The following is an 8,197-nucleotide window of genomic DNA, read 5'->3' on the forward strand; positions in this document are numbered from 1 at the left end:
ATAGGTAACTGTTGTTACTGGACTACAATAATATGCCTTTCATCCAACGTGCTTTTGTGACACTCCACATGAATGCCTTGCTGTCTGATATGAATTGCATAGTGGCATATTAGATTTAGATACATTGTCTAAGAAGCTTTCTTTTCCAAACTGTAGTCATCCAGGAAGCAGAGAGATGCCCCTTTGGTGAAGAATTCATTAACAAAGCAAAAGAAACCACGCCAAAGGATGATTTGTGTGGTTGGGACCCTTTGATAGGCACCAAGTCTTGAGTACAAACCTCCTGGACAGATACTCAGCTGGCGTGAATCACTGTCTCGCTACCAAAGTCAGTGAGGCAACACCAACCTACATCTGAGACTATGGCCCCCTTCATTGTTTTTGTGTGTGCATTTGTATAACTAATTTAAGGCATTCACTACTTAACTTGGTTCAAAGATTTCTTCTGAAATAGATGAAAGAGCTTTGAAATCCAAGCACTTAGTCCTGACATGAAAAGGAAACACAGATTTTAGACCTAGAGAATCGATCATTTACCTCTCCATCAAAGTACTTATCTGATCCTTAGCATCTGAGCACCTACCAAGGCATTTAAAGGAACAGCAATTATAAAGTGGGGTGGAGGGGAGAAGCTGAGGTTGATAATGTATGTGTGTGAGAGACAGGCGTTACTGAGCAAAAACATAGTCAATGAAATGGCCTTTTGTCACGGTGTGTGGGGGGACACAAGACCCTGCACCCCCGGCTTCCTGCGATTCACCATGACTCTCAGCCAGCCAGTAAAGCAGAAGGTTTATTTAGACAACAGGAATACAGTCCAAGACAGGTCTTGCAGGCACAGACAACAGGACCCCCGTCGGTTAGGTCCATCTTGGGCTCCCAGGGCGCCCCAGCCCCCTTGGGAGGTCAGAGCCCCGTCTGCCTCCCAGCCATCTCCCCAGCTAGCTCCTGAAAACCTGCCTTCAGCGACCCCTCCCACTGCCTTTGTTCAGTTTCCGGGGCAAAGGTGTCACCTGGCCTCTAACCCCTTCCTGGGTTCTCATGTTACATGCTCAGGTATTCTCGGTCGTCAGTCTCCCATCCCCCAATGCAGACTATCCTAGCCACACTCCCCTGTCAGCATTCAAAGACCACAGTAAGAACAGTCCCAGTTCGTCACACCTTTACATTTGGATCTGTACACTTAGCTCCTATTGGAGTGAATTCCACAGTGTGTGCTGGATTCTCTGGGCTACCAACTTCATGTGGGGTATCCTTCGCTGCCTAAACAGGGGAACGTTCAGCCTCTTAATACTAAAGCCTAGAATCTGACCCTAAAATTCCCCAACCATGAGATACCGAAACTTGCATCCTACTTTTTCTTCAGCTTCTTTAGCAGCTCTTGTGTTACACTTGCTACCATCTAGCTGTGAAAGAAAATGTGCTACAGTTTCCATAAATGTGAGAAAATGGAACCAACCTTTCATATGTCATCCTTCTCATCTGCTGGGCTTATTTGCCCCAATTTTGACCACAGTTTTTGCAAGACTTAAAGAATAAGTTGATTGTGCAGAAGAATTTGTTTTAGCACTACTGTAAAATAGTTCCAGTGTAATGTATGTGGGTGTGCATAACATGGATTTTTATAAGGATTTCAAAGAAAGGACATTTTCAAGCAGAAAACAAACTGAAATGGACAGCCAGGAAGTCTAAAAAAATAAAGATCCTTTGCAATATGAAGTGGTGTCAAATGAATTAATGTCTGCTATTTAGGGGTCTGCTTAAATCACAGAGAAACCACATATTTTTCGCAGGTTGGTCACGGTATAAATAGCAAATTTCACAGATGTGAATTTCGCTGCCTTCAGAGCTGGGCACCCAGCCAACAGCCGCTGTTCTCCCACCACCCAGCTCAGAAGGCAGCACCACTGCCAGCAGCAGCACAGAAGTAAGTGTGGCATGGTAGGGTTTTGCCACCCTTATTTCTCCACTGCTGCTGACAGTGGTGCTGCCTGCAGAACTAGGCACCCAGCCAGCAGCCACCCCTCTCCAGCCGCCCAGCTCTGAAGGCAGCCCAGAAGTAAGGATGGCAATACTATGACCCCTCTAAAATAGTCGTGCGACCCCCTTTTGGGTCAGGACCCCCAGTATGAGAAAAGCTGTGTACTTTTGTATACTTTTACCCTATAGTATAAAAAGAACACAAAAGACTAGATTTTACGGGGGAGACCAGATTTCATGGTCCATGACGCGTTTTTTTGTGGCCGTGAGTTTGGTACACCAGACCCCTGCTTATGTAACCCTTCTGCCAGATGCAGCCTGCAGCAACCAGGGCTGGGTTCAATATCTAGGGGTTCCTTTCCATTGATACAACACAGAACCGGCTCGAGCCCCCACCCATAACCTGGGAAATTTACCGCCCCACACGCAAGCACAGAGTCCAAGTGTAGAAAATAAACTTTTAATAAAAGGAGGGAAGTAAACCATGAGTAAAAGACCCACCCCCAAGTAGGTTGGGCAATGTCCTTTTCCCCTCAGGTTCTTAAGTCCAGCCACCCAAAAGTCCCTTTCACGTGCCTGACCCTTCTCTGTGCCCCACTTACAGATGCTGTCCTTGGTCAGTGCAGACCCAGAGTTCACAGGTGCATCTGCAGAGTTCACCTCCCACCCTGGGTGGAGGGGGTAAAGAGGCATCTTACTCGGCTCACTGCTCTCGTCACTCTCGCACTCATCATGCCTCTTCACCACCCCCCTGCTGGTCACTCATTCACCAGCTGACTGTCAGTCACCTTCTGCCTTTCTGCTGTGACCTCTGCACATCAGTCTCCCAGTGATTTTCAGCTCTTTTATAAGCTAGGCAGCCCCATCTCAACTGATTTCAGCTCCCAGCAAATTTAGCTCTTAGCAGGCAGGGCAGAAACACAGCCCTACCACAACTGGTTTCAGTTCTGATTGAGCAGCTAAAATAACAAAAGAAGCTCCTAATGAAGCCTAGTTAACTCTATTTTCTGAACAGTGGGGAAGAACAGATTAAGCCAGTCTAGAAAGACCCCCTGGAAAGGCAATTATACAGCTTCCTCACTAGAACTTTTATCCCCTCTCTCTTAACTTTCACAGGGCTCTGACATTCGAGCCCCAGCTTTCACAAGGTTCTTTCAACTGAGGGTAACCCCCTCATGTGGGACAGGTTAAGCACAGTCCTGCTTCTCTGTATGCCTACAATAATTACAACATTGGTAACCATATTTCACTACCCCTGCATTCAGTACTAAGGTGTTTTGTACCCAACACCATTTTGACACTGCTGTATTATGCTGAATATGTAAACAGAGCAGGAGCAAACTGTATTTACATAAACACACCCAAGTCGCTCCCCCTCCCAGCTAGCTGTCAGGGAAGCATTCATTCAGACCCTGCTGACACTTATATTACTATAAGTTTTTGTTACAAAGGTTCACTGTTGAATAGAACCTTATACAGTACAGTACACTCTTCCATACTGTTTTAGAAGTGCAATAGGATATTTACATAGCGCTATACTGAAAATTGTCTATCCTGCTGCTTTTTCAACATAATAATTTAATAGGTATAACCCCATTTGTTCATCACACTCTTCCAAGTTGTTGAGTTTTTCAAATAATAAAGAAGTCTGTCATATTTTTTAGCTGAGGAAACACAAGTCTGATTGTCAGGTTATCTTTGTTGTCAGCTACTGCTACATGTCAGTGTCACATTAACACCAGAGCTGAAGGCAGATTGTGGTTCACTCGAGTTTGCCAGAGAAAATCAAAACTAAAATTTTTGGAACATCAGGGCTTGGTTAAATGTCTATGAAACTGTTTTTTTTTAAAGGGCTAGATCATTTTAAAGTAATATTTAATTATATTATATTTAATTACAGTAATATTTGTAATTATACATTAAATCAAATCTCATGCTTCAGGATTGATTGTCACAGGGTCAGGAAGGAAGAAACTGCTCATCTCCATCTCACATGTATGGAACTGGTAGGGTGCATTCTGGGTTCTTTCGTTGTGTGCTTTTTGCCTTTCTCTGAAGTACAAAGCATTCAGTGCTGACGGAGGTAGTAATTGAGAAATGATGGGTCCCTGGTCTAATCTGACAGGGCAAATCCTCTATTCACACAAGTAGATGTTTGACAATTTTTATTATTATTATTTATTTGCTTTGCAATAGTGTGGAGGCCCCCACCAACTTCTGGGCCCCTGTTGGGCCAGATGTGCATTGTAGAAATACATTCTAAGAGACAGTGTCTGTCCTGAAAGGCTTACATTGTAAAATACACAAGAGGACAGACATTTCTCACTGAAGGAGAAATTTGGGAGCTGAGATAGAGAGATGTGAGCTGACACAGGTCATTTAGGGAGTCTATAGAGCTGAGAACTCAGATATTGTGTGTCCCAACGCCAGTGCTTTAATCACAAGATTAGCCCTCTTCCTTAATTTTAATTTTCATCTGAGGTGTAATGACTCAGGAATTGGGAGTGACATCTATTAAGTATTTCAAACATTCCCCCTACAGCTACAAGACTGGAAGCACCGATTAGAATCATATGTTGTCTTGCACAATGTTAACATACAGGATAGCTGTATTGACTACAGCAACAAATCCCAGCACAATGTAAACCCACAAAAACTAAAGGGTCCTCTAATCCCAAGCGATCAGCCACACAGCCAGGTCAATCTATAACTCAGATCTTATCCAATAATCACGCTGAGGCCAATCCTTTCGTATCTAATATTTAAAGGTTTATTGATAGGAGCAAAGCAGAAGAAGAGAGTTAAAATGGTCAAAGAAAATATATACATACAATCATTCCAAAGTTCTTGGATCAGGTTTATAGCAGGGATGTTACAGACTGCTGGCTTTAAAGTGGTGAATTCCAAAAGATTGGAAGATTCTCAGCCCATTGATTGAAATGCTTCTTTTAGTGTAAGTCCATTGTCCAGAAATCAGAGCAGGAAAGAGGCAAAATGGAGTTTTGGCATTCCTTCCAGGGTCCTTTATACTTTCTCCCATGTGGAGGGAATGCTCACAGTCTTCATTTGTGGAAAATTACAGCACAAGATGGAGTCCAGGGTCACATGAGCAAGTCACATGCCCTTGTATGTGTCACCATGCTTTGATGACTCATAGGAGCAGCCATTACCCATATTTTGGCTAAAGCGTCCACCGGAAGGCTCATGACACATTGTGAGAGCTAAGTGTTCTTTAATGGGCCATCAACTTGAATAGCTCATTCACGATGTGCTGTCTGGCTTCAATGTGGATTTTACCTGGTGTGTGTTACTCGGGAATACAGCACATATGAAATATAGATCTATATAGCAAATATTTATAACTTCAGATACAAAAATGATCCATGCATATAAACAGGATAATCATATTCAGCAAATCATAACTTTTCCATTGACATCTTACATGACACACTTTGTACAAGATTTCTTGCAACAGTAACAATATTAATGATATAAATGGTCATGTTCAATCATACAGCATCACAGTGTCAAACCAAAAGGCACTGATTCTATACATCTCAGAGCAGCAGTGGGGTGGGGTTTGTTCTCATGAAAAGTAGCTGTAGTGTCTCTGTGGGGTTGCAGCCTTACCTCAAGCTCAGAGGTGGGGAGGTTTTATTTCTTGGTATTGATAGCTGGCTTTTTTGTCATCTGTGGGGAGAAACTGACTTCTGATCTACTGCTACTGTTTGTAGTGTTCTTTTTGGACAAGGATTTTAATGATCTGTCTGGGTGCCCAGAACCTTTAGATAGGTGGTTTTTTATGTGTGCTAATTGAAATAAAGGTCTAAAAATATCCTTGTCAGCCTGTCAGCTAGGTCCACAATCCTGATCGATGCTGGCCATGGCTGGGAGAATGCCAATGTCGGTTTTATCAGACTTCTGCTGAGCATCACTAGAAGAAACTGCTTTATTCCTTTGTGTTATTATTTACTTTACAAAGTAAGTGTAGTGCCCCCTCTCCACCCTGTTAACTTCTTTAATGCCAACCTGCTTACAGGTTTTGATGGACAGGTCTGGGTTCTTCTGGATCCCGCTACCCACTCAGCAGGGTGTATCGTCTTTATTTTTTCCTATTAATTTATTTGACGGTGCCTCCATCCCCCTCACTCCTTCCTGGCAGGGTCACCAAGGTAGCTTGGGAGGAAAACTCTAACCACAGGGTAATCCCCACTTACTTGCCAGATAGTTGGAGACTTCCAAGAAATAACACAAACACAATAATTATATTAAACAGGAGACAAATCTAACATAACAGGGTAAAACACTATTTTTAGGATGTTCCCACGCTGCTAATGCCTGTGACTTTCCCCAGTCATGTGACTTGAGGTAGCAAATGTAAGATTAGTGTCCCGTTGGTACGTGTACTTTGTTGGGGCCCTTGATGACCTATGACCACGATATCTTCTCTGCAGTGGTTTAGCAGTGTGGCTGACTGGGTTCAGTACAGCCCAAAGGACTCACAAGTGGGAGAAGGTGGTAAATCCCTCCACAGGTTTAATATGCAGCAGGTTATAAAATCCCCAAACCCTCACTCCCTGGCTTGAGGACATAGTTCAGGGAATAGGGGGTCCCAAAAACAAATTCCCTGACTAACTAAAAGATGGTGCATTCACAAACTCCATGAATGATCCTCAGGTTCAGAGATGACTCTGGACTCCTCAGTCACTGCAGAGGGGCTGATCTCTGCTGGTAGGGATCCTCTTCAGGCAGGAATCAGGCTGCTTCGGTCCCAGGATTTCCCCTCACCACAAAGGGGTGCAGGGCTCAAGGTACAGGCTACACAACTGTACTAAAATTCAAAATATAGTCTCCTAGCCCAGAGTCCAGACACACACACACAGCAGGCAGCAGCCCTAAACTAGCAGACAGAGCAGAGAAGACCATGTGTAACTGTTCTCACCTAGGGACCTGGAGGGCTAACTCAGCCTGGCTGGGGAAGTTTCCCAGCAAAACTCTACAACCTGGGAATCACCAATGGAGAGGGAAAAGCCCAGCTGAGGGATCTTGCTTTCAGGTCCCTAGAGGCAGGTTCTCAGGGGGAACCCTGCATGCAGGCCTGGGACTCACCAGCTCCCCACGCAGCCAACTCCCCACGCCTGCCCTTGCCCTGGCTGGCTCCACACTGACTTAAAAATGGCTTCTCCCTTTTCCTGAACTCCCTGGGAGGGGCATCTAACTCCCTATTGGTTGCTGGGCAGACTTTGAGTTTGCCTTGGCTCCCCCTCCCTACCCAGGACAGCGTGCCTCTCCTTGAGCTGCCAACAGACAGAGCCCCAGGAATCTAGGTAATTGGAGGTTACTTAAGGTAAAGTGATTCTTCCTGTAATAGAAGCTAATATATAAGCTGCTGCTTCATAGTTCTCTCCCTCCCCCTCAGCAACCTGAAATACAATGCCTTATCTCCTACCATGTTAGCCATCTCAACAGGAACCATATCGTATCTACTGCCCCCGCATACCACTGAATCAGTTGTTTCCACCATGCAGACATCTTCATGTTAAATTAGCATGTTGCCTGACTGACCTAACCCTATCCAATCCTTCACATGATTTGCAAGAGGAGGGCGGGTCTTATAGTTAAGGCACTGTACTGGGACTCAGGAGATTTGGTGTCTATTCTTGGCTTGTTCACAGACTTCCTATATGCCTCAGTTCCACCCATGTAAAATAGAATAATACAATTTTCCTTTCCTCTCAAAGGCTTTACTGCTATTAGTACTCGTACTAGTTAGATTTAAGCTAACTCAAGTATGTCTACACATTGTGATGGTAAATCCATTGATGTTTGCAAGATGTATTGGCAATAATGTACAGCAAATGCCTACAGGTAAAATTTTCAAAAATTCCTGAGTGATTCAAGAGCTTAAGTCCCTCAGTCACACGGAACGTCAATGTGATTTAGGATCCTAAATGCCTAAGTCTCTTGGAAAATGGAACATAGACTCCTAATTCACTCGGGTGACTGAAAATTTTACCCTAAACTCTAATAGCAGCAAAGCTGCCTCAACGGGGGCTTCCTCATAGCCTGGCCACCTGACTAAGTACCTAGGGTCCTGGGTGGGCTTGTATAACCTATTCCAAAGCCCATGTTGCCACAGTTTCACTGCTATTAGTACTCGCACTAGCTAGATTAAAGCTAGCTGGGGTATGTCTACACGTGCTACAATCACACCTCC

Source organism: Trachemys scripta, chromosome 1 (genome assembly GCF_013100865.1).
Source record: "Trachemys scripta elegans isolate TJP31775 chromosome 1, CAS_Tse_1.0, whole genome shotgun sequence".
Taxonomy (NCBI): Eukaryota; Metazoa; Chordata; order Testudines; family Emydidae; genus Trachemys; species Trachemys scripta.